Source organism: Panthera leo, chromosome A1 (assembly GCF_018350215.1).
Source record: "Panthera leo isolate Ple1 chromosome A1, P.leo_Ple1_pat1.1, whole genome shotgun sequence".
Taxonomy (NCBI): Eukaryota; Metazoa; Chordata; class Mammalia; order Carnivora; family Felidae; genus Panthera; species Panthera leo.
The window spans coordinates 85438420-85464811 of NC_056679.1; the positions used below are offsets into that span (position 1 = coordinate 85438420).

The following is a 26392-nucleotide window of genomic DNA, read 5'->3' on the forward strand; positions in this document are numbered from 1 at the left end:
TTTTAAATTTATGCTACTTTCCTTGTATGTGTGCATATACTGATTATTGTGAAACATAATGACAATAGTTATGGATTACAGCTATCTTCACCATAACTATGATTTTTTATGTAACAGAAATATTTCTTCAAATATCAGCTGTATGTTTCATAAGTTAATATTTTTGTAACCAGACACTGTTCTCTACCAAAATTTGTATTCACATTATGAAGCCTAAGAAAATTGTGTATACAACTATCAAATTTAAATTATAATGGGATTCACAATAAAGTCAGAAGTTATACTGGCAATAGAATGCAATTCCTGTGACTTTATTTTATGTACTCAATGAAAAAAAAAAGGAACATTATAAAAATTAATTTAACTTATTTTGTAGTAGATAACATCAGTATATCATTTAACTGCTCTAAAAACTCCATTCCTGAAATTTAAACTGATATATTAATAGATAAGGCATCATTTGCTATCCATGCATAAGGAAATATGGACTATAAATGAGGTAAGTTAATTAAAGAAAGTATTAATTTAAGTAAATCGTCATGCTTTATACAGTTGCATGTAAAATTTTACACACCTGGTAAAATATCATCTTTGGAGTATAGTAACAGTGGCTATATTGAAAAATCTAGTTCTGATTTCCACACAAGGATACGATTATGGCAAACTTAATGGTTGATAAATATCAACAAACATGTTTGACAAATTATGTAATTCATACACACTCTTGAAAATCAGAAATTCATTACATATTTATTTAAAGTGTATGTTATGTTTTGAGCTATTGCTATGAAATATTTATTGCCAAAAACCCACATTACAAAGAATAATGTGTGTGTGTGTGTGTGTGTGTGTGTGTATAGGTTTTTCAAAGACTAAATAAATGCCTAAACCCACTTAACAGAATCATATGTATTATTCAATATAATATGCACCAAGCAGGCATGAGTGCTCAGCCTCTATATACATGTGCAGATTATTATTTTTCTTTTTCTCCTCCTCCTCCTCCCTTCCTCCTTACCTATGTTTTCCTATCCTTTCTACTAAGTCCCCTAACTAGCAGCTGGATAACTTCTGTGATCTAACAAGTGTGGCATGAGCCATGACAATACTGGTTGAAACCAAGTATATTTGGGGTCACCATATTGAGTGCCTTATTTATAATCATTTTATAAATGTACCATACTTAGGACCTTATTTATAAATCATTGTATAAATATAAAATCACACTGATAAAGACAACTGTGTGCTATCATCAAATAATACTCTTAGATATTCTCCATCAATCAAGGGTCAATAAAAGATAGAACTAGTTCCTATCACCTTTTAAAATCTGACCATGTATAAAGATGGAAACCCAATTCCTGCATATTCTTCTCACATGCCACTGGCTAAACTAGTCTGTGAATGAAGTGGGAAATACTAAGTAAAGGTTTAGAAACTGATCTTGGCTTGCTTCACTGCTTACTTAGATGTGGTATTCATCCCTTGAGGTATCCACCACTAAATTACCAGCTGACATCATGTTTCATCTTCTTGAAGAACATTCATTATTATATGTTTCTGCACTGGTACCATTAGCTCAGTTTTTATGTTAAAAAAAAAACTACCTTTATGAAATTTTTTTGTTTATTTCCTGAAAATTTGATAATATATTCCAGATGTCAAGATATTTTACACATATATGTGTGTGTGTGTGTGTGTGTGTGTGTATATATATATATATATATATATATATATATATATATCACCAAGTAGTTACTTAATACATTTCTCTGTATAGTACAAATAACACACACATCAGGCTCAACATTCAGAAAAATTTTTTTTCTTAATACCGAGTCCATAATGAAATTTTCCCAAGTGAGAGCAGAAAGTCATGATAGAAAGGAGATGTATTTTCTATTATCTCAATGTAAAACAATATAAATTAATAAAATATACTTTCCCACTTGTACTGCTTTCATCTCCACATTTTTCCCACTTGTCTGCATGAATAGAGAGGCGTTTCCCTCATGATAAATACTTTGAGCAACTATTGATGTGTCTGTTGTCCATCTGTATCTTCTTTGGAAAAAAAATGTCCATTCATGGCTTCTGCCCATTTTTTAATTGTATTATTCCTTTTTTTCGGGTGTTGAATTGTACAAGTTTTTTATATATTTTGGATAATAACTCTATCACATTCCTCATTTATAGTTATCTTCTCCCATTATGTAGTTGTCTTTTAGTTTTGTTGACTATTCCCTTCACTGTGCAGAAGCTTTTTATTTTGATGAAGTCCCAATAGTTTATTGTAGATTTTGTTTCCCTTGCTTCTGAATACATATCTAGTAAGAATTAGCTATCAGCAGATATCAAAGAGGTTACTGCCTGCATTCTCCTCTATGATTTTAATGGTTTCCTGCCTCACATTTAGGTCTTTCATACATTTAGAATTTATTTTTTATTATGGTGTAAGAAAGTGGTCCAGATTCATTCTTTTGCAGGTTGTTGTCCAATTTTCTCAACACCATTTGTTGAAAAGACTGCCTCTTTTCCGTTGGACATTTTTTCCTGCTTTGTCAAATATTAATTATCCATATAGTCATAGGCTCATTTACAGGTTTTCTATTTTGTTCCATTGATCCATGTGTCTGTTTTGTAAAAGTACCTTGCCGTCTTTATGTCTAAAACTTTGTAATATAACTTGATGTTCAGAATTGTGATGCCTTCCACTTTACTTTTCTTTTTCAAGATTACTTTGGCTCCCTGGGGTCTTTTGTGGTTCCATAATTTTAGTATTTTAGGATTGTTAGAAATCTGTGAAAACTGCTGGTGGTATTTTGATAGAGGTTGCATTTAATGTGTAGATTGCTTTGGACAATATAGACATCTTAACAACATTCATTCTTCCAATCCATGAGCATGGATTTTTTTTTTCGAATTCTTTGTGTTACATCACTGTTTTATATCTTTCATCACTGTTTTATAATTTTCATGGTATAGATCTTTTACCTCTTTGGTTAGGTTTATTCCTATGTATCTCATGGTTTTGGTGTAATTGTAAATGGAAGGGATTTCATGATTCCTCTTTCTGCTGCTTCATCAGTGGTGTATAGAAATGTAACAGATTCCTGTACATTGATTTTGTATCCTGTGAGTTTACTGAATTTGTGTATCATTTCTAGCAATTTTTTGGTGAAGTCTTTTGTTCTTTTTATATAGAGTATCATGTCATCTGCAAATAGTTAAAAGTTTGACTTCTTCCTTCCCAATTTGGTTACCTTTTATTTATTTGTGTTGTCTGATTGTTGAGACAAAGATTTCCAGTACTATGTTTTAAATAACAGTGATAAGAGTGGACGTCTCTGTCTTGTTTCTGACCATAGAGTAAAACCTCTCAGTTTTTCCCCATTGAGGATAATATTAGCTATGGGCTTTCCATATATGGCCTTTGTAAAGTTGTGGTACGTCCCCTTTAACCTATCTTGTTGAGGGCTTTAAACATGAATAGATGTTGTACTTTATCAAATTATTTTTCAGCATTTACTAAAAGGATTATAGGTTCTTATCTTTTCTTTTATTAATGTGGTATATCTCATTGATTTGCAAATATTGAAATACCCTTGCAGCTTGGGAATAAATCCCACTTGATTGTGGTGAATGATTCTTTTAATGTACTGTTGGATTCAATATCCTAGTATTTTGTTGAGAATTTTTGCATTCATGTTAATCAGACATATTGGCCTGTAGTTCTCTTTTTAGCGGAATTTTTGTCTTGTTTTGGGATCAAGGTAATACTGTCCTCACATAATGAGTTTGGAAGTTTTCTTTCCACTTATATTTTTTTGTTAGTTTCAGAAGACTAGATATTAACACTTCTTTAAATAATTGGTAGAATTCCCCTGTGAAGCCATATGACCCTGGACTTTTGTTTGTTGGTAGGCTTTTGATTTAGTTTTTCAATTTCTTTGCTGTTTTTTTGTCTGGTCAAGTTTTCTATTTCTTCCTGTTTCAGTCTTGGTAATTTACATTTATCTAGGAATTTATCCATTTTTTCCAGGTTGTCCATTTTGTTGGCATATAAGTTTTCATAATATTTTCTGATAATTGTGTCTCTGTGGTGTTTTTGTTAGTTCTCCTCTCTGATTTGTGATTTTATTTATTTTGGTCCTTTCTCTTTTCTCTTTGAGAAATATAGATAGAAGTTTTTCAATTTTATTCATTTTTTTTCCCAAAGAACGAGATCCTGGCTTCCTTGATCTGTTCTTTGTTCTTTTTGTTTTTTTGTTTTTGTTTTTGTTTTTTTGTTTTTTTTTTGTTTTTTTGGTTTTTTTTTTAGTTTCTACATCATTGATTTCTGCTCTAATATTCATCATTACCCTTCTTCTATTGCCTTTAGGCTTTATTTGTTGTTTTTCTAGTTTCTTTAGGTGTAAGGTCAGGTTGTTTGAGATTTTTCTTGCTTCTTGAAATATACCTGTATTGCTATATACTTCCCTCTTATGACCCTTTCTTAATCCCAAAGGTTTTGGGTGGTCAACTTTTCATTCTAATTTGTTTCCATGCATTCTAAAAATTTATTCTTTGATTTCATTGTAGACCCATTTATTCTTTAGTTGCATGTTGTTTAACCACCATATATTTGTGGTCTTTCTGAATATTTTCTTGTGGCAAGTTTCATAACATTGTGGTCCAAAAAATATGCATGGTATAATCTCAGTATTTTTGTACTTGGTGAGGCCTGATTAGTGACCTAGTATGTGATCTATTCTGAAAAATGTTCCATGGGCATTTGCAAAGAATTTGTATTCTGCTGCTTTTGGGTGAAATGTTCTGAATATATCTGTTAAGTCCATATGGTCAGTGTGTCTTTGAAAGCCACTTTCTCCTAGTTGATTTTTGCTTAGATGTTCTGTCCATTGTCATAAGTGTGGTGTTAAAGTCCTCTACTATTTTAATACTGTCAGTGAGTTCCTTTATGTTTGTGATTAACTTATTTATATATTTGGGCACTTCAAGTTGGGGCATAAATATTTATAACTGCTAGATCTTCTTATTGGATAGTCTCCTTTATTATGATACAGTGTCCTTCTTTATCTCTTGTTATAGACTTGGTTTAAAATTGAGTTTGTCTGATATAAATGTTGCTACTCTGGTTTTTATTTTATGACCATTTGCATGATAAATGTTTCTCTATCCCCTTAATTTCAATCTGCAGGTGTCTTTAGTATCTAAAATGAGTCTCTTGTAGGTAGCCTATAGTTGTATCTTCTTTTTGTTTTTGTGGTTTTTTTCCCATTGTGCTACTCTATATCTTTTGATTGGAGCATTTAATCCATTTACATTCAGAGTAATTACTGACAGATATGTATTTAGTGCCATTTTAGTATTTGTTTTGTCATTGTTTTTGGAGATTTTCTCTTTTACTTTCTTGTGTTTGTTACTTTTGGTATTTCCTTTCCACTCAAAGAACCCCCTCTAATATTTCTTGTAGGGCTTGTTTAATGGTCATGAACTCATTTAGTTTCATGAACTCCTTTAGTTTCTGGAAAACTTTATCTCTCCTTCTATTCTGAAAGATAGCCTTGCTGGATACAGTATTCTTGGCTACAGATTTTTTCCCCATTCAGCACACTGAATATATCACACCACTGCCTTCCAGCCTGACATGTTTCTGTCAAGAGATCTGCAGCTAACTTTGTGGGTCTTCCCTTGTCAGTTAAGGACTTATTTTGTCTTTCCGCTTTTAAGATTTTTTCTTTGTCACTATATTTTGTGATTTAATTACAATATATCTTGATGTTGGCCTGCTTTTGTTGATTTTGATGGGAATTCTCTGTGGATGCCTGTTTCATTTTATAGATTAGGTAAATTTTCAGTTATTATTTCCCCAAATAAATTTTCTTTTCCTTTTTCTCTCTTCTCCCTCTTTTGGGACTCCTTTGACATGAATGTTATGATGTTTTATGTAGTCATTGAGTTCCCCAAGTCTATTCTCCTGTTCCATAATTCTTCATTTTCTATTGTTCAGCTTCAATTATATTGTCTTCTATATCACTTATTGCACTGAGTCTGTTTTGAATCTGTTATTGCATTTTTCATTTGTTTTTTCTTAACTATTTTATCTCTGCAGTAAGAGCCTCCCTGAAGTATCCCATTATTTTTTGCAGCCTGACAAGTATCCTTATGATTGCTACTTTAAATTATCCATCAGGCATATCACTTATATCTGTTTTACTTAGATATCTGTCCATGACCTCATCTTATTGTTTTCTTGGGATGAAATCCTATGTCTTGACATTTTGTCTAAGCCTCTGTCTTCTATGTGTTAAAAAAGCCTGTTGCATTTCCTGTTTCTGAGAGTAATGGCTTTATGACGAAGAGGTCTTATAATCTTCAGAGCCTAGTGCTTCAGTGAGTGTCTCTGGTGTTTGCTGTCTGCACTCTGCTGCTGTGTTTTGGTCAGTCATCTGCAGAGGTCAGTGTTTCGACCTTGGGCAGTGTGGTGAGTTTTAAATAGGTGTGCTGTGGTCTGCTTGTTGAGTATTGATGATACTTCCACTAGAACTAAAGCCTTACAGAACTCTCTGGTCACACATGTGTTGTGCATGAGAGTTTCTGCTAGTCTTCTAGGGAAGGATGCACTTCACTGGGACTTAGGCACATTTGCTGAGAAGAGCAGTAGCATCAGAGTACATGAGGGTGGGACTTGGTATAATCAGGTTAGAAAGCCAGTATTGGTGCTGTGTACTGAAGTTGATTTATGCTGGAAGGAGGGGAGGGAAATGCATAAGCCAGCTCCTTTGTCCAGGGTGAGGTATCTCAGCACTTGCTGTTCTTAGGGAAGCACTCCTAGCAGAGATAATAATCTCCCCCTCATGTGTCCCATGCATTTTTCGGATCTCCATTTTCATGTTGTTTGCCTATTGGCTGTTTACCTTGAAGGAGCAACACAGTGCTTGTTGGACTGTATCCCAGCCAAACCTGCTGATCCTTAAAACTCCAAACTCATTGGACATGTTGTGGCAAGGGCCAGTGCTGATCTTCTGGGGGTGGGTTTAATCAGGCTGGGACCAATGCAGGTTTGACCAAGAAGTGAATTTTCACCAGAGTACAGTGGCATGGGACCTCCAGCAAGCAAGCTAGGCATCAGTGTCAGGGTTAGCTGTTCTCAGCAGGTGTTTCTGAATCTATGCTGGGTGGAGGGAAATGGTGCCTGTGGGCTCCTTTGTCTCAGAAAGACATCTCTTTAAATGCCACCTCTCAAATATGTGCTCCAGGAATATGTGAACAATGTCTACCCTAGGAATCTTACACACTTCTCCTTGCCATCTTCCATAGGCTTTCTCTCCAGGAGTAGGGCAGCACCCTCAGGGCTCTATCCAAACCATGTTCACTAACCTTTAAAACTCCAGGCTTTAAGCTCATCTGGTTGTCAGACCTCACAAAAATCAGCTCCTCTATTTTCCCAGTCAATGGCTTTGAGGAAATGTTCTCTTTGTGCATTCCGATGCAGACTCTATTCCCTCTTACCCTTCTCTACAACAACGGTTCCTTCTGATCTGCACACCGGAAATCCATTTCCCCCCTAAAACACATCTCCACACTTCCTATGTCCTACAATGTGTCTTCTTCATTCCCTTTAGTTGTATGGTTTGTTCTGACAGTCTTCAGGTTGATTTCTGGGGTCTTTGGAATGATTTGATAATTATCTAGTTGTGTTGGTGGGAGGAGATGAGCCTAGGGTTCTCCTACTTGGCTGCCATCTTCTCTTCCTAATAAAAAGAATCTTAAATACAGAGAACAAACTGATGGTTACAAGAGGGGAGGTTGGTGGGGTTTGGGTGAAATAGATAAAGGGGATTAGGATTACAATTTTCTTGATGAACATTGAGAAATGTATAGAATTGGTGAATCAGTATATTGTACATATGTAACTAATACAACACTATATTTTAATTACATGTGAATAAAAATGAATAAGTAAATAAATAATCAATGTCATTAATCATCCAGGATATCATATCAAGACTACAGTGAGAGGAAGATGGTGGTGTAGGAGGACACTGGGCTCAACTCATCCTGCTGATTGCTTAGATTCCACCCACATCTGCCTAAATAACCCAGAAAACTGCCAGAAGACTAGCAGAATGGACTCTTGCAGGCAAGCGTAGAAAAGAGGCCCATGGAAGAGGGCAGGAAAGGCGGAGAGGAGGTGTGTCCTACACAGACTGGCAGGAGGGAGCCAGAGCAGTGAAGAGGCAGCCCACTGGGCAAGGCAGAACCCCTGAAGTCTGGCTTGCAAAAACAGAGGGGCCAGACTCCATGAGTTCTGACAGCCAGTAGGACTTAACATCTGGAATGTTAAAAGTCAATAGCTCTGCTCTCGGAGTGCGGGGAGGGTGAGTGGACAACAGGAGGGAGAGTCGTTGAGCCCTAGAAGACAGAGGTCAGCTCGGCAGGGGAACAAAGGCCCTGAAAAGCTCCATCTCCCTCTCCCATCCCCAGTTGAAATTCCAAAGGGAACCAGTTCCTTTCACCTAACTTGCTTGCACCGCACAAACGCCCAATGCTGGGCTTCTGTGGATCCATCCCTCTGATGGGTCAGCCTCCCTCAAGGTGCTGCAGGGCCCCTCCCCCAGGGGACCACCTACAGCAAAGGGAGCTAAACCTGCCCCTTCTGCTTCTATGCACCTTGTGGATCCACCCTGGCTAATACACCAGATCCCATCAAAGCAGCACCAAAAGCCTTGCAGTCTGCAAGTAGCCCAGACAGGGGCCACACCACTCCACAGTGAGTCCTGCCTGTAGGAGAGGGGAAAATAAGGTACACACCAGTCTGCCTGTGGCCCAAGCAGTGGGCTGGGGGTAGACATCAGGTCTGTGGCCCCACCCACAAACACAAGTTATTCCTGACAGCACAGGGGAAGTACCCTGAAGTTTGGAGCCACCTCAGGGACTACCCAAAATGAAGAAACAGAAGAATGAGGAGAACCTCAAAATAAACTCCAGGAAGTAGCGACAACTAATGAATTGATCAAAAATGATTTAAGCAATATAATGGAACAAGAATTTGGAATAACAGTCATAAAATTAATCACTCTGCTTGAAAAAAGCATACAAGATATCAGAGAATTTATTGCTACAGAGATCAAGGGACTAAGAAATAGTCATCAGGAGCTAAAATATGCTATAAATGAGGTGCAAAATAAAATGGAGGCGGCCATAGCACAGATTGAAGACGCAGGGGAGAGAATAGGTGAATTAGAAGATGAAATTATGGAAAAAGAGGAAACTGAGAAAAAGAGAGTTAAAAAAATCCAGGAGTATGAGGGGAGAATTAGAGAACTAAGTGATGCAATCAAACTGAACAATATCCGTATCATAGAAATTCCAGAAGAGCCCCCAAATATATAAAACAATTAATCACAAACATAAGCAACCTTAGTGATAAGAATGTGGTAATGGTAGGGGACTTTAATACCCCACTTACAACAATAGATAGATCATCTAGTCACAAGATCAATAAAGAAACAAGGGCCCTGAATGATACATTGGATCAGATGGACTTGACAGGTATATTTAGAACTCTGCATCCCAAAGCAACAGAATATACTTTCCTCTCAACTCCACATGGAACATTCTCCAAGATAGATCACATACTGGGTCACAAAACAGCCCTTCATAAGAATAGAATAATTGAGATCATACCATGCACACTTTCAGACCACAATGCTATGAAACTTGAAATCAACCATAGGAAAAAGTTTGGAAAACCTCAAAATCATGGAAGCTAAAGATCACCCTATTTAAGAATGAATGGGTCAACCAGGCAATTAGGAAGAAATTTAAAAATATATGAAAACAAATGAAAATGAAAATTCAACAATCCAATCACTTTGGGATGCAATGAAGGCAGTCCCGAGAGGAAAATACATTGCAATCCAGGTCTATCTCAAGAAACAAGAAAAATCCAAAATACAGAATCTAACAGCACACCTAAAGGAACTAGAAGCAGAACAGCAAAGACACCGCAAACACAGCAGAAGAAGAGAAATAACAAAGATCAGAGCAGAAATAAACAATATACAATCTAAAAAAACTGTAGAGAAGATCAATGAAACCAAGAGTTGGTTTTCTGAAAAATTAACAAAATTGATAAACCTCTGCCAGGCTTCTCAAAAAGAAAAGGGAGAAGACCCAAATAGATAAAATCATGAATGAAAATGGAATTATTACAACCAATCCCTCAGAAATACAAGCAAATATCAGGGAATGCTATGAAAAACTATATGCCAACACACTGGACAACCTGGTAGAAATGGACAAATTCCTAAGCACCCACACACTTCCAAAACTCAAACAGGAAGAAATAGAATACTTGAACAGACCCATAACCAGCAAAGAAATTGAATCAATTATCAAAAATCTCCCAACAAATAAGAGTCCAGGACCAGAAAGCTTTCCTGGGGAATTCTACAAGACAATTAAAGCACAGATAATACTTAACCTTCCGAAGATGTTCCAAAAAATAGAAAGGGAAGGAAAACTTCCAGACTCATTCTATGAAGCCATCATTACTTTGATTCCTAAACCAGACAGATACTCAGCAAAAAAGAGAACTACAGGCCAATATTCCTGATGAATATGGATGCAAAAATTCTCCATAAGATAGTAGCAAATCAAATTCAACAGCATATAAAAAGAATTATTCACCATGATTAAGTGGGATTCATTCCTGGGCTGCAGAGCTGGTTCAAAATTCACAAATCAATCAATATGATCCATCACATTAATAAAAGAAAAGAACCATATGATCCTGTCAATCGATGCAGAAAAAGAATTTGAAAAAATTCAGCATCCTTTCTTAATAAAAACCCTCAAGAAAGTTGGGATAAAAGGAACATACTTAAACATCATAGAAAACATTTATGAAAAGCCCACAGCTAATATCATCCTCAATGGGGAAAAACTGAGAGCTTTCCCTCTGAGATCAGGTACACGACAGGGATGTCCACTCTCACCACTGTGGTTTAACATAGTGTTGGAAGTGCTAGCATCAGCAATCAGACAACAAAAGTAAATCAAAGGCATCAAAATTGGCAAAGATGAAATCAAGCATTCACTGGTTGCAAATGATATGATATTATACACGGAAAAGCAGATAGACTCCACCAAAAGTATGCTAGAACTGATACATGAATTCAGCAAAGTTGCAGGATACAAAATCAATGTACAGAAATCAGTTGCATTCTTATACACTAATAATGAAGCAGCATAGAGACAAAGAAACTGATCCCATTCACAATGGCACCAAGAATTATAAAATACCTAGGAATAAATCTAACCAAAGATGTAAAAGATCTGTATGCTGAAAACTATAGAAAGCTTATGAATGAAGTTGAAGAAGATATAAAGAAATGGAAAAACATTCCATGCTCATGGATTGGAAGAATAAATATTGTTACAATGTCAATACTACTCAAAGCTATCTACACATTCAATGAAATCCCAATCAAAATTGCACCAGCATTTTTCTCGAAGCTAGAACAAGCAATCCTAAAATTTGTATGGAATATCAAAAGACCCCGAATAGCCAAAGTAATATTGAAGAAGACCGATGCAGGAGGCATCACAATCCCAGACTAGAGCCTCTAATACAAAGCTGTAATCATCAAGAGAGCATGGTATTGGCACAGAAACAGACACATAGACCAATGGAATAGAATACAGACTGCAGAATTGGACCCACAAAAGTATGGCCAACTAACCTTTGACAAATCAGGAAAGAATATCCAATGGAAAAAAAGACAGTCTCTTTAACAAATGGTGCTGGGAGAACTGGACAGCAACATAGAGAAGAATGAAACTAGACCACTTTCTTACACCATTCACAAAAATAAACTCAGAATGGATAAAGGAACTGAATGTGAGACAGGAAACCATCAAAACACTAGAGGAGAAAGCAAAAACAAAAACAAAAACAAAAACAAAAACAAACAAAAAAAACAAAACAAAAAAAACAAAACCTCTCTCACCTCAGCCACAGCAATTGCTTACTTGACATATCTCCAAAGGCAAGGGAATTAAAAGCAATAATGAACTATTGGGACCTCATCAAGATAAAAAGTTTCTGCACTGCAAAGGAAACTATCAATAAAACGAAAAGGCAACCAATGGAATGGGAAAAGATATTTGCAAATGACATATCAGACAAAGGGCTAGTTCCAAAATCTATAAAGAACTCACCAAACTCCACACTCAAAACAAATAATCCAGTGAAGAAATGGGCAGAAAACATGAATAGACACTTCACTAAAGAAGACATCCGGATGATCAACAGGCACATGAAAAGATGTTCAACGTTGCTCCGTGTCAGGGAAATACAAATCAAAACCACACTGAGATACCACCTCACACCAGTCAGAGTGGCTAAAGTGAACAAATCAGGAGACTATAGATACTGGAGAGGATGTGGAGAATTGGGAACCCTCTTGCATTGTTGGTGGGAATGCAAACTGGTGCAGCCACTCTGGAAAACAGTGTGGAGGTTCCTCAAAACATTAAAAATAGATCTACCCTATGACCCAACAGTAGCACTGCTAGGAATTTACCCAAGGGATACAGAAGTGGTGATGCATAGGGGTTCTTGTACCCCAATGTTTATAGCAGCACTTTCAACAATAGCCAAATTATGGAAAGCACGTAAATGTCCATCAACTGATGAATGGATAAAGAAATTGTGGTTTATATACACAATAAAATACTACTTGGCAATGAGAAAGAATGAAACATGGCCGTTTGTAGCAACGTGGATAGAACTGGAGAGTGTGATGCTAAGTGAAATAAGTCATACAGACAAAGACAGATAACATATTTTTTTTTTTTACTCTTATGTGGATCCTGAGAAACTTAACAGAAGACCATGGGGGAGGGGAAGGAAAAAAAAAAGTTAGAGAAGGAGGGAGCCAAACCATAAGAGACTCTTAAAAAGTGAGAATAAACTGATGGTTGATGGGAGTGGGAGGGAGGGGAGGGTGGGTCATAGGCATTAAGGAGGGCACCTGCTGGGATGAGCACTGGATGTTGTATGGAACCGAATTTGACAATAAATTTCATTAAAAAAAATACTACCATGAGATATCACCTTATACCTTTTAGAATGAATCAAATCAAAAAGAAAAGAAATAACAGTTGGCAAGGCTGTGGAAGAAAAGCAGCCCTTGTGCACTATTGTGGGAATGTAAACTGGGGCAGCCACTCGTGGATTCGGTATGGAGGTTCTTCAAAAAATTCAAAATAAGAATACCATATGCTCCATTAATTCCACTGCTGTGTATTTACACAAAGAAAAGTCCTAATTCAAAAAGACAGAGTCACCCTATGTTTGTACAAGCATTATTTATAATACTCAAGAAGTAGGGGTGCTGGATGGCATAGCTGGTTGAGCATCTGACTCTAGATTTCAGCCCAGGTCATGATCCCAGGGTTGTGGGACTGAGTCCTACCTCAGGCTCTGCACTGAGCAGGGAGCTTGCTTAAGATCCTCTCTCTCTCTCTCTCTCTCTCTCTCTCACTCTCTTTCTCTCTCTCTCTCCCACCTTTTCCTCTCACTAATACACACTCTCTCTATAAAATAAAAAAATAGTCAAGATATAGAAGCAACCCAAGTGTCGACTGATATATAAATCATAAAGCAGATGTGTGTACATACAGTAGAATATTAGCCATAAAAAAGAATGAGAGCTTCCCATTTGAAAAACACGGATGGATCTAGTATGTATCCTACTAAGTGACTTAACTCAGAAGAGAGAGAGCAAATATCATATGATTCCATTTATATGTGAAATCTAACAAACAAAATAAATGAACAAAGAAACCAAGAAACAAAAGCCAGACTGCTAAAAATAGAGAACTGGTGGTTGCCACTGGGAAGGTGGGGGTGAGGAATGGATAAAATAGATAAAAAGGATTAAGATGTGCAATCTTCCAATCCAGAAGTACTGTACTTAACACAAGTAGGTCAGGGGGATGAAAAGTACGGCATAGGAAATGTAGTCAATGATACTGTATGAACACTGTATGGTGACAGACTATGACTACACGTATTGTGGTGAGCATTGTGTGATGTGGGAATCGTTGCATCAACATGTTGTATTCTTGAAATTCATACAACATTGTATGTTAATTATACTTCATTTAGAATAAATAAAATAATAATAAAAGATAAAAAATTAAAAAAATCAACCTGGGACTAATTTAGGTTGAATTGCTTAGTATCTCTCTCCCATTGTATTTCAAGGCCAGTGTGTGGGCATGCTATACTTCTTGTTCTTTTTTTTTTAAGTTTATTTATTTATTTTGAGAGAGAAAGAGACAACATGAGTGGGTAAGGGCAGAGAGAGGGAGACAGAGAGACAATCCCAAGCAGGCTCCACACTGCCAGCAGAGTCTGACACAGGGTTAGAACCCACAAAATCATAAGATCATAACCTGAACTGAAATCAAGAGTCAGACGTTTAAATGACTGAGCCACCCAGGTGCCCCACTCCTTGTTCTTAATGCTGCTGAGAATATTTTTCTCCCACTCCATTTTGGAAACATCTTTAAAGTTTCATATTAGGGAAGTACAAACTAAATCATCCCTCACTGAGACTATTCACTGAACTACCTAGTCTCCCTTATAGATGACACCTGTGTTTTTGTTTGTTTCTTTGTTTGTTTTATACCTAAGTCTGCCATTTGGTCTCACCAATTTGACAACACATCAGGTCTTTGACTCTTTCCTGTAATGTATTTTTTTTTTAATCTCACTTGTCCCTAACCATATTTTGCACTTTGTTGTCATCTATAATGGAACCATATGAAATTACAAATTTGGTTAGCCATACTATTAAGTATGACATTGTATCAGTCCCTATAGCTCAAAAAGCTATGACAACAGCAATTTTTAAATTTTAACTTGTATCTTATTGTTTGCTCTTTGCCATCTGAGACTCTAATATCTGTCACTCCTTTGCCCTTATCTCCAACTACCTGGACAGATCTAACCTGCCTTTCAACATATGTGTCAGATTCCAAACTACAGGCTTAGTGATCTTAAACCAAAGACAAACAGGTAGGACAAGGTCATAATAAGTTGATCATATCCTACTCCCTAGATACTAAATCTGATGCCAAATCCACCTATGACTTTAGTCAGTTGTCAATTCCAATTTGCAAAAGGACTATGAAATGCCTTTGACATATTCTTCAAAACCTATCCTCACTTTTTATAGTAAAAAAATCTGATGGCATTATCCTGGACTTAAAAACTGAAATGTAATCAAGATAAGTTCCCATGTGAGATCTTGCACATTGTCTGGCCTCTATTTCTTTAAATGCTTATCAGATTGCAATGATCTGCCTTTTTCCCTCCTACAGTAAATGCTTTTCTTATTGAATCTTGATATGTCCAGTTTCCCTAGTTCCCTTCCATTTTAGTCTCAGACTATCAATGATACAGATTTTTGTCCACTAGTGGATGGACACTTCCCACAAGTGTTCAAAGTTACTCAGACAATAAATTTTACCATCTAACAAAAATACACATACCCCATTAACATCCCACCTTTTCTCACCTTTTCACAAATGCTTTTTTCAGGGTAATTTTGCTTTCATGCACAAATGCTTCTCTTTCTTTATAAAACCATTCCCTCCACCGTCATTGTATGGTGTGCACCCTCCTCAGGCCAAAAACTCCACCCTTTCCAGGAAAACACTAACTCTGTGTTGAGAACTTTTACAAAAAATTCTCAGTCCTCACTTTCCATACATAATGCCTCTTCCTTTTGAGACCTCTCTCATCCCTTAGAAGAGTCTGCTTAACCACCTTATAAATGTACTACTTCTGTGACTGTTCTTTCTTATTCCCCCCATCTTTTTTTGTTCCTCTCCCATAACTTAAAATTCATATGTTGAATTCCCTCTGTGCTTGCTCATTTATTTGTGTTATACTCTTTTGCTGAGAAATTTTCTTTATCCGCATATTTTCAAATACCATCTATATGTTAAAATCTTCCACATTTTTAATTTATTTTGGGGGAGAGAGAGAGAAAGAGAGAGGTCATGATTAGTGGAGGGAGGGAGGAAGGAAGGGAGGGAGAGAGAGTGAGGGAGGGAGAGAGGAGAGAGAGAGAGAGAGAGAGAGAGAATATCCCAAGCAGGCTATGCACTGTCAGGGCAGAGCCCAACGTGGGGTTTGATCCCATGAACCATGAGATCATTATCTGAACTGAAATCAAGAGTCAGCCACCCAGACTGAGACACCCAGGCACCCACAATCTTCTAAAAATTTAACTGTAGATCAAGCCACAACTTTAAGCTCCAGATACAAGTATCCAATTGTATTTGATATCATTTTTTGAAGTCTCTCATATGTGTATAAATACTCTTTTTATCTCAATATGCAGAGCCCAGGACTTTCATTACCATAGATGTGCCCAACAATTAACACTAAAGGGAGTATTCTGGTTGAAATGAAAAGATCATAGACAGTAACTGTAGGTCATATGAAGCTATAAAGATCTCCAATAATGAAGAACATTGAACACAGTATTATAATTTTGGTTTTTAACTCTATTTCTTATTTATTCTGACTTAAAGTTTAAGCACATTAAAACAATGTTAAATCTATTTTAAATGGAAGTCAGCATCATGGTGGCATGAGGTGTCCCTCCTTTGCAACTTCCTCTTTATTAACAATAAATAAAACATTCATACATGATCAAAAGTGACTCTGTGGAAGTGGCTGGACCCAACACCAAACTCCAAGGGAGTCACCCGCATGAACATCTGCTTACAGATGTAGGCAGACAGATGTAAGTATGGGCATTGTAAAGAGCTGGATTCAGCAAACCTGCCCCACACCCTCTCAGGTGAAGTTGGGAAAAAACTAGAGTCTGCTGACTTGTACAGATACCCATGGACAAGAAAGAATTTATAGCCACACATCCTCACCAAGAGGACATGCCAAGAACCAAGAAAACTAAATGGAGAAATGTTGTCTTCAACAAATGGTGTTGGGAAAACTAGATAGCCATATATAGAGAAAAATGAATTTGTATTTCTACCTTATATCACTCACAAAAATTCATGTGACATGCGGGGCGCCTGGGTGGCTCAGTCGGTTGAGCGTCCGACTTCGGCTCAGGTCATGATCTCACGGTCCGTGAGTTCAAGCCCCGTGTCGGGCTCTGTGCTGACTGCTCAGAGCCTGCAGCCTGTTTCAGATTCTGTGTCTTCCTCTCTCTCTGACCCTCCCCTGTTCATGCTGTGTCTCTCTCTGTCTCAAAAATAAATAAACATTAAAAAAAAGTCATGTGACATGGATTAAAGATGAACATAAGACCTGAAACCTTAAAACTTCTACCAAAAAAAAAAAAAAAAAAAAAAAAAAACTAAAAAAAACATGAAAGAAGCTTCTTGACACTGATCTTGACAATGATTTTTTTTTGGATATGACACACAAAAATACAAGCAACAAATGTAAAAATCAACAAGTGGGGCTACAACAAACTAAAAAGAATTTGCACAGCAAAAGAAACAACAAAATAAACACATAACTTATGGAATGGGAGAAAATGTTTGCAATCCATATGTCAGATAAGGAGTTGAGACATATAAATAATCATACAACTGGACAACAACAAACAATCTGATCAAAAACTGAACAGGAACTGATACAGGAACCGAACAGAACTTTTTCCAAAGGAGATATCCAGATAGTCAACAGGTACTTGAAAAGATACTCAACATCACTAATTATCAGGGAAATGCAAATCAAAACCACAATGAGACATCACCTCATACCTGTTGGAATGACTACCATGAAGTAGACAAGACGTGGTCAGTGGTGAGGAGAATGTGGAGAAAATGGAACCCTTGTGTGCTGTTGGTAAAATGTACATTGGTTCACTTAGTATGGAAATCAGTTTGGAAGTTCCTAAAACAATTTAAAAAAAGAAAAAAGAAAAAGAAAAAGGAAAGGAACTACCATATGATCTAATAATCCTACTTCTGGGAATATAACCAAAGAAGATAGAGTCAGTATCTCAAAGAAAATTCTGCACTCTTACATTCAGTGAGGCATTATTCACAGGAGTTAAGATGTTAATGTTTTGTCAATGAATGAATGGATAAAGAATATGTGGTGTTTATGTACAATGGAATATTATTTGGGCACGAAAAGGAAGGCATTTGGGGCATCACTGATGTAACTCTAGGGCATTTTGCTAAGTGAGATAAGTCAGACAGAGTAAGACAAACAATGCATGACATCACTTATATATGAAATCTAAAAAAGCCGCACTCGTAAAAACTGAGAGTGGAATAGTGGTTAACAGGGGCAGGGCAGCAGTAGGGTAGGGACATGCTAAAGGATACAAACTTGTAACGAGTAGTAAGTTTTGGAAAACTAATGCACAAGCAGAAAAAAGGTAAAAATGAAGTATTGAAACCAAGATGAATAAAACAGAGAATGAAGAATAGAGAAGATCAAGGGAGCCAAAAGTGAAATGGGGACACTGGGGCCCAGATCTTAAGATCTCATCCTGCCCTATCGTGCACTTCCGCTAGGTGCGTCTGTGAGGATGATCCAGTGGGGGCTAGGGAACAGCACAGTCAGGACAACTCTCCTCACCAACCCCAAAGAGCCCCAAAGAGTCTGAAGAGTGGTTACGTGGCTTGGGCAGTTTGACAGATGTAGCCAGAGCCTCCGTTAGGTTCCATCTTTATATTTGTCATTGCTGGGTGACAGGGAGAGCCACGCTTCTGGGATTCACTGTGCACATCCCACGGGGAGTCACTACTTTTCTGCATAGAGTGTTTGCAGTAGGGCTCCACCGGGAGGCTGCTGTCCTCTACACCAGACTGTATGCGTGAATAAACAAAGCCGACCTTAAAGCAGGTTAGTAAATTCTGTTTTCCTTGTTTTCCTGAGGACCAGAGCCACAGAGGACACTTACAGAATGCTGGGAAGAACCGCTGAGACTTGTTAGCTACCGGGCATCGCAAATCCCAGATGGGTGCCCTCAAGCAGTTCTCCAAATACTTGCTCTTCACAAGGAGTAATTTGTTTAGCTTGTAAAAACTAAGGTTTTCTTTTTGTTTTTTCTTTTTTTAATTTTCATATAGACACTAGAAAGACCCTTAGGTCATCGTAACACACTATGTTCCTATCACACCTTATTGTCGGAAAACACTGCTTGCACGCCTTCACCTAACTGGTTTTCTGGTTCTCCCACGTTTTGGTGTCTCCTTACCTTACCTGAGATGGTCAGAGAAGGCTGACATCAGCCACCTACTGCAGTTTTGGTGCACAATGAGATGAGACAGAAAGTAGCAGGAAACAGACAGAGACAGGAGCACCTTTCGGGCACCATATTTGTTCCCTCCGTTTTGGTAAAGCCCAGAAGGGTCGCTTTCTTGTTTGCGCTCAGTCTCACCCCACAGAACCCACAACAGTGGGGTCTGTGTGCACATGCGCTCCCGACTGTGGCGTCTGTGTGCACATCCGCTCCTGACCTATGGCTCTCAGAGGCTCCCAGGCTGTGGGTAGACAGTGACTGCGCTTGCGCACCTGCTGGCCTGACCTCAGAGGAGCAGTGTGGGCCGTATTTGCGCATGCGCAGCAGTCTAGTGCCCACAGAAGTAAGCGTGCAGGCCTTGCGCAGGGGGTGTCTGCGCATGCGTCCTCTCCATCCCCTTCAGCATGGCTCTGTCCTCTCCCTCATGGCTTGGCCGGGTTTGCGGCAGATTGATGTCCCTTTCTGAGGAGGTGGCTACTGGGATGAGGATACAGTGTTGCATGATAGCTACAGGTCACAATGGACAGGAAAATTGTAAAGGCAGCCTAGGGGGTGGGGAGGTGGAAGTTCCAGGGGGCATTCAGGTGGGCTTTTGTTCAGGAGGAGGGTGGGGACGCAGAGGGCACGGCTCCCGGTGGCCGCTCCACCTCAGCTCTCAGACGTCGGTGTGGTCCTGGACTGGCGGTGCCCACGCGAAGGCCCTGAGGTCAGTCCACATCCCTCTACACGGGGGGGTTCCGAGGAAAGGGGTTGTGGGGTCTCCGGAGAGGGGGCACCCTGCGCAGCATAGTGAGATTGGTACAACAGAGTGGGACCATGACCTAGACCAGGGTTAGAGCCCTGAGGAGGAACCTGACCTGGACCTTAGGAAGTGCGGGGACAGCCTCATCATAATTGGATGGAGGAGTCTGCCCTGGATGGGGCGGGAATCCCCGAGAAGGTGAGGGCAGAGGAGTGTGGGGGAGAACCTGACACAGGGGAACCCCGAGCAGGACAGGGGAGGATCCAGACTGTGGTCAGGGTTGGGTTGATCCTGATCCAGAGCAAGGAGGAAGGGGACATAGGTCTACATGGAAAAGCCTTCCGAAGGGTGGAGTAAGTGAAAAGCTCACATAAAGTGGTTTGTCTTTGCTCAGATGGAAGTGATGGACACTTTCCTTGGGCGTGGTGAGTCCACAGTGAAAGTAGTGAGCTGTTTTAGGCCTGAGGTCTGTGAGAGAGTCAGGAGCCAGCAGGGACTGTGTGCACAGTTGTGTGTCATTCACTGCACAAGGTCCTGCAAGTCATTCACTGCACAAAGGCAGCTGGCTGAGGGGTGAGGGGAGGGGTCTGCAGTCTGGCCTGTGCTCTGGGCTGTGTGGTCGTCCGGGTGCTGGGGATGCCTTCCTCTGGCTCTTACACAGGCACCACATGCTGACAGACTGTATAGGGCTGGGGGCCGAATCTGCCCAAAGGACTCCTCTGTCTGAATCACAACGCTACAGGATGTGTGTGCTCATGAGCTCCTTGTGTGGGGAGGCTGGCTGCAGGAAACTGTCTAAGTTTAAGGGCAAGAAGTAACCTGCCTCCCTTTTCTTGGTGTGTTAGTGACAGGCAGCCATGGACAGCGACCTGAAGTTGCTGTGTGATGGCTCCTGAAGCTTCCAGATGTTGCACATGTTCAACAAGTCTGTGGGGAAGCTGCAGGGGCTGCTGTGCAAGGGGGAGTACGCCCTGCTGAAGCACCTGCTCATATTTGAGAGTGACTTTATACAGGTGAGGTGCTCTACCCCTTCCTCCTCCCTCCCTTTCATTCTTTTCTGTCCACAGCAATTTATTGAAGACCTGCTACATGCTGAGTGCACAGAGAGTCTTCAGTGACATCTCCAGCAGGTAGAGGAGACATACAGTTGTTCTGTTTTGTTTTTTTCACTTACTTATGTACACACCCAGTTTTACCAGGTGGCTGATCCCTCCCATACTTGCATCAGAGGTATTATTGTTTAGAGGAAAACAAAAACCAAATATGAATATGGTTTACTCTTCTGGACACACTTCCCTTGTTGCATTTCCATTTCTCCCCAGTTACCACTATCTCAAATTTGGTCATTATTCTCATGCAGGTTTTGTCCTTTCCTATATATTTACTTATTTTTTTAAGTTTACTTATTTATTTTGAGAGAGAAAGAGCAGGAGACAGGCAGAGAGAGAGAGAGAGAGAGAGAGAATCCAAGCAGGCTCCACGCTGTTAGTGCAGAGCCTGATGTGGGTCTCGAACTCACAACCGCAAGATCATGACCTGAGGTGAAACCAAGAGGTAGAAGCTTAACCGACTGAGCCTCCCAGATGCCTCTGTCCCCTCCTATATGCTTACTAAATGCTTTATGACTCTGGGAGGCACAGTGCAGTCTTCTCATCTCGTACATATGGATGTTCGACATGATTTCACACGGGCTGTGCCATTTGCAGCTTGCTTTTTCTCGTTCAGTGTGTCGTAGGAACTTGAGGCTCCACAGTTCTTCTTATTTTTCTGATTATCTCCAATATCCAAAGCAAAAAGCAATTTGGTGTCCATTTCCTGTGAGCCTCACAACAACCTTCCTATGCAGGCACAACAGACATCCCCATTTTGCTCAGGAGCAAACTGAGTTCCAGAGAGTAAAGTGAGTTTCTCATGCCATCAGGTGGCTGAGGCCCAGGTTTTCTGGATTTCAGCTCAAGGAATTTCTAGTCTGTACTGGTTTCTGGATGAAGGTGTGGGTCATGGCAGTACAAACCAGATGTTGGGTGTGAGCAACTACACACCTTGTGAGTGTGGGAGAGGAGGGGAAAGGAAACACATGAGGACCAGCCAGGGAGCTGCATGATTTATCATTGATTCTCAACCTCGACAAGTCCTTGGAATTACCCACAAAGTGTAGGAAACACTGTACCCAGTACCCACTCCCAAGATTCCTGTGGAATGACTAAGGCTCTCTGGGCAGCAGACGCGTCTGAGCTTCCAGTTGATTGAAATGTACAGGCAGGATTAGGGATCAGTAAACACATGCAGACACAAGACACAAATGATTAATCTTGCTCAACTATTTGACAGTTTGGCGTAAGTGGTTGCATTATGACCCTTTATCCTTAAATTCTTCATGCATCTTCTCAGAACTTGGACTTTTGCTTATGCAACCATGATGCAATTTGTTGAAATTTGATATTGATAGAATGTGTGTTACATTTTCTCATTTGTCTGAATAATAGCTGTATTTCCTAATCCAGAATCATGGATTACACTTGATTGTCACACCTCTTTAATCCTTTAGTCCAGAATGATCCCTTTGCCTTTCATTGTTTTTTTGCATTAGAATTTTTGAGGTGAAAAAGCTTTTTAAAAATAAAAATTAATAAAACGTTCATTTTGCACAAACTCTACACTTGATCTTAGCCAAAAGGCTGAGAAGCGATATTTTGGGGGGAAAATTCTAAGTTTGTTTACTTAGACACTTACTGAGAAGTGCTCGAGTTATGTCCAGTGTCTTATTATTGAAATTATGGTGATGAACAACTTTGTGTGTGTGCAAGTAAATGTAGAATACATTTTCAGAAGTTGAATTGCTGGGTCTTAAGCTGTGCATGTTTTTGTTATTTTAATAGTGATCACATGCACTTCTAGGTAGGAAAATAACACATGCACCTTGAGGAAGGGGGGTTTGGCTCCTATGACAGGTCATATTGCAGAGGGAGATGTGAATCAGTTCTGTTGATACAGGGCTTGAACTACCTGTGAGGGAACGCTACCATCCCTTTGAGTTCTTGCCACAGGCCAATAACTGCGGTGGCCACTTTATCTAGGAGCAGAGCAGAGGAGTGCAGATGCAAGAGAATGTAAGATAAGGCCCTTTTCCTGTTTCTTCCAACAACAGATCAACAAAAGAGGAGAAGTGATTGATGTGCACAACAGCGTGCAAGTGGTGACAGTGGGCATTGCATACACTAGCCAAAACCTAACAATACCTGATATCTTGTTGCTGGCACAGCCAGCTGTGAGCTATGCAGTCAGTGCCAGAAATGACCAAGATACCCAGGGAAAGGGCTTCAAGTCCACAAAGAGCTTGGAGCTGACCAGGTGAGTCCAGGAATTTTAGTGCCTCCCTGTAAGATGTATCCAGAAGGAACATGACCATCAGGCACATGATTCCCCATAACACAGAGCCCTCCGTGGCCAGACCAGTAGTGGTGGGGTGGATTCAGAGGAGGAGAAATCAGACACAGCTATAGGATCCACAAGGCTTTGTTGGGAAAGTGGTTGTTGATTATGTAAGAAGTGTTATGGGAATAAGACTGGAAGAAAAGCTGGGAAAAAATAGTAGGAGGCCTTGCATGGCAGTGAGGGGTTAATTCCTACAGTTTTGGGAGGTGGTCAGGAGACATCAAGGTTTTTTTTTTTTTAACATTTATCTATTTTTGAGAGATAGAGAGTGTGTGTGAGCAAATGGGGGAGGGGCAGAGAGAGAGGGAGACACAGAATCTGAAGCAGGTTCCAGGCTCTGAGCTGTCAGCACAGAGCCCAACATGGGGCTCTAACTCATGAACCATGAGATCATCACCTGAGCCGAAGTCTGATGTTTAACCAACTGAACCACCTTGACGCCCCAGGAGCCATCAAGCTTTAGTCAGGAGTGCGATGAGTTAAATGATGTACCCTGAATTCAGACTGCACCTGTCAGTGCTAAGGAGGTGGATATGAGGGCTGAGATCAAGTGGACAGGACTCATGGAATGCTTCAAGAGAGGATTAAATTCTGACTAGCCCTAGAGATCCCCTTACTCCTCCTTCCCATCTGCCCCAACCTAATCCTCCACTTTGCTCCCCAACAGGCTGCTTCCATTGAAGTTTGTGAAGATATCCATCTACAATTACAAAAAAAAAAAAGTTCCACTTGAAGCTTGTCACTGGACGCTCTTTTTACCTACAATTGTGCATCCCCCAGATGCAAAGGAAGATCTGTTTGCATGCTGGGAAGACTTAGTGTACCTGCGGAGGCCACCAGTAAAGGCTTACAGTGGGACCCTGGCCCAGCCGGCGGGTGACATCATCTCCATTCCTGTGCTGGAGGGGGAGAACAAGAAGAACCCAGCAGTAAGTCTCTGCAGAGACTCTTGGAGAAGGGCCAGGGTGATTTGGAAGAGCTGCTAAGTCTCCTCCAGGCTTCTCTCTGAGGCTCAGCGGGAGAAGGCAGTTCATTTGGAAGGATTCAGGCCAAATAAGGCACAGTGTATAGACTTTCCTACCTTGGAAAGGTTCCAAGTACTTCTGAATATCTGTGGTCCCTTAGATGTCACCTCCTCTAATCTCATACCCAGTGTTGTAATGCCCTCAACAGCATCCCCGCTGTCCAGTGCATTCTGGAACGATGACCATGACAGCCCAGGCAATCTGATCTGCTGTGGGATACTTTCAAATAGTAGAAAGTCTTTCCTTGATTTCTGTATACATCTGTGGCCTGGCAGCATGCCCTGTGTATATGTGCACATTTTGTTCTTAAGCATAAGACTGTAAAATGGCATAGCTCTTGACCAGCAGCCTCACTTTTAGGAAACTGTTTTGCAGAAATGCTAAGATGTGTATGAGATAAAAGTGTGAGGATGGTCGCTGGTGAATGGTAGTGGTTCTTTTCTGGCAGTGGAACTATGCGCAAAAAGTGGGGTGAGTGCTGTGGGGGTGCAAGAGCAGGGATTACTGCATCTGCTGGACTTGATGACCTCAAAGTCTCTCCTAATTATAAACTCTTGAGTGGTTTGCTTCAGGAAGGCAAGTGACAGTCCCTTCCAGTCTCACTTATGCTCTTCTCTGCTTCCCTGTTTTCTCCACTTGGCACAGGCCATGGATCTCCACAGAGAAGGGGACCAAGATCGGCTCAGCATCCAGAGCCTTCCCATGGTTGCTGATGTGTCTGCAGCCACGTCTGTTGCTTACACTGGTGGGGAAGGAGTCGAGCAGCATGGTTCCCACACATGCTGTGTGCTGAGGAATACACAGTCTTTTCTGATCCCAGCACCCACAGGGCCTGACTGCTTGGCAGCTCCAGGGGCACCGGTAACTCTCAGGGGCAGCAGTGTGGTTTCAGGAGGGCAGACCATCAGCAGACCTGTTACAGAGACCACTGAAGGCTCGAAAGTGGAAGCCTTCATGTCAGCCCTTCAGAGGGAAGGCAATGTGAGCAGAGTCTCCCAGCTCCAGGTGGAAGCCTCAGGGCAGAGACAGGAAAAGGAACAAACTCCCACCCAAAGGCCTGACCATCTCGGTAGGGTTGGGGAGGACAGTTCTTCCCTATCGTCACGTAGAACTACTTGGGGAGAGAAAACAGAGGAGCAGAGCAGCCTGCAGGGCCAAGGACACGGCTCCCCCTTCCCTGAATATTCCAGGCTCAGCTCCACCCTGAATGGGTCCTGGTGGGTGCCCATATATCCCTCCCTTCTTGCTTTCTGTTGGCTTTACCTCATTCACTCATTTTCAGATGCCTAGGACTCAGGTGTGCAAGGTGAATCAGGGTGAGGGAAAGGATAGCCTAAGTAGCTCATGGTACAGGAGAAGGAACTGGACCCTCCTTTTCTCACTGCAGAGAATCCCAAATGCTAAAATCACGGATAGCACAGGAAATGAGCACCACAATCAGAAAACATATTGTGAGTTTGGTGTGGACTGGCTATGCCCCTCTCTGAACTGTGAACTCTGAGAGTGAGGGGACATGCATGGAGGTCACCTCCACTGTGCAGTGAGTAGATAGCTCCTCAGGAAGAAAACTAAAATTCCCCTCCTCCTCATCCTCCTCCTCCTCCTCCTCCTCCTCCCCCTCCTCCTCCCCCTCCTCCTCCTTCTTCTTCTTCTTCTTCTTCTTCTTCTTCTTCTTCTTCTTCTTCTTCTTCTTCTTCTCCCCCCTTTCCCTCTCTGTCTCCCTCTCCCACTCCTCCTTCCCTCGTCTTCTTCCTTCTCCTTCCTCCTCCTCCTTCCTCCTCCTCCTCCGCTGCTTTCCTTCTTCTTCTTCTTCTTCTTCTTCTTCTTCTTCTTCTTCTTCTTCTTCTTCCTCTTCTTCTTCT

At 40.4% G+C, this 26392-nt stretch overlaps 2 pseudogenes; one reads left to right on the forward strand and one right to left on the reverse strand.

Annotated features, from left to right (window-relative positions):
• LOC122199783 overlaps positions 1 to 26125 on the forward strand; it is a 28771-nt pseudogene extending 2646 nt beyond the window's left edge.
• Positions 22666 to 22760, reverse strand: LOC122203145 (annotated as a pseudogene).
• Positions 26126 to 26392: the final 267 nt, after the last annotated feature.